Below are 629 nucleotides of genomic sequence, written 5' to 3' on the forward strand. Positions count from 1 at the left end.
GAGGTCCCTTCCAGCCCTAATGTCTATGAAATCCTCTGTGTACAACAGACACACACACATGTGCATCCACACACCCACAAACACCAGCTTCCAGTGGGGCAGTAGTCCCCTGGGCACTGCTTCCAGAGGGGCACCACCATAATCCCCTATGCACAACACACACACACATACGCACGGACTCATCATGGTGACCTGGAAGAAGCCATTGTCACAGTGGCCCTCCTGGTGAGGTTGGTTAAGCAAGACACCCAGCCAAACAGGCAGTTGAGCTGGTCTAGCAGGCACGATGTGTTGAGCATCTCCTTCTGGAAGGCCTCCAGCAGGTCATCCTAGTGGAGGCTGAAGCACTTCGTCAGGCACAGCACATCCTTGTACTGCTCCTACAGCTGTCTCTGTGCTGGGTCCAAACTGTGAATATAAGTAAATTAGCTAGAGTGACTCTCTATGGGAAGGCAGGGAGAGTCACCTAATGCAAGGGTGGGCTTTGAGAAGAAGACAAGTCAGAGCAACAAGGCATCAGACCAGCTTTGCCTAGCAATAGTGGGAACCTGTCTCTCTCTCAGGGTATAACTTTTCCTTGAAAGGTATGGTGCATCCAGGTGGTGAATGACTGCCCTCTGTGAGATACA

The sequence above is a fragment of the Crocodylus porosus genome, unplaced genomic scaffold, assembly GCF_001723895.1.
Source record: "Crocodylus porosus isolate Cpor-Errol unplaced genomic scaffold, CroPor_comp1, whole genome shotgun sequence".
Lineage (NCBI taxonomy): Eukaryota > Metazoa > Chordata > Crocodylia > Crocodylidae > Crocodylus > Crocodylus porosus.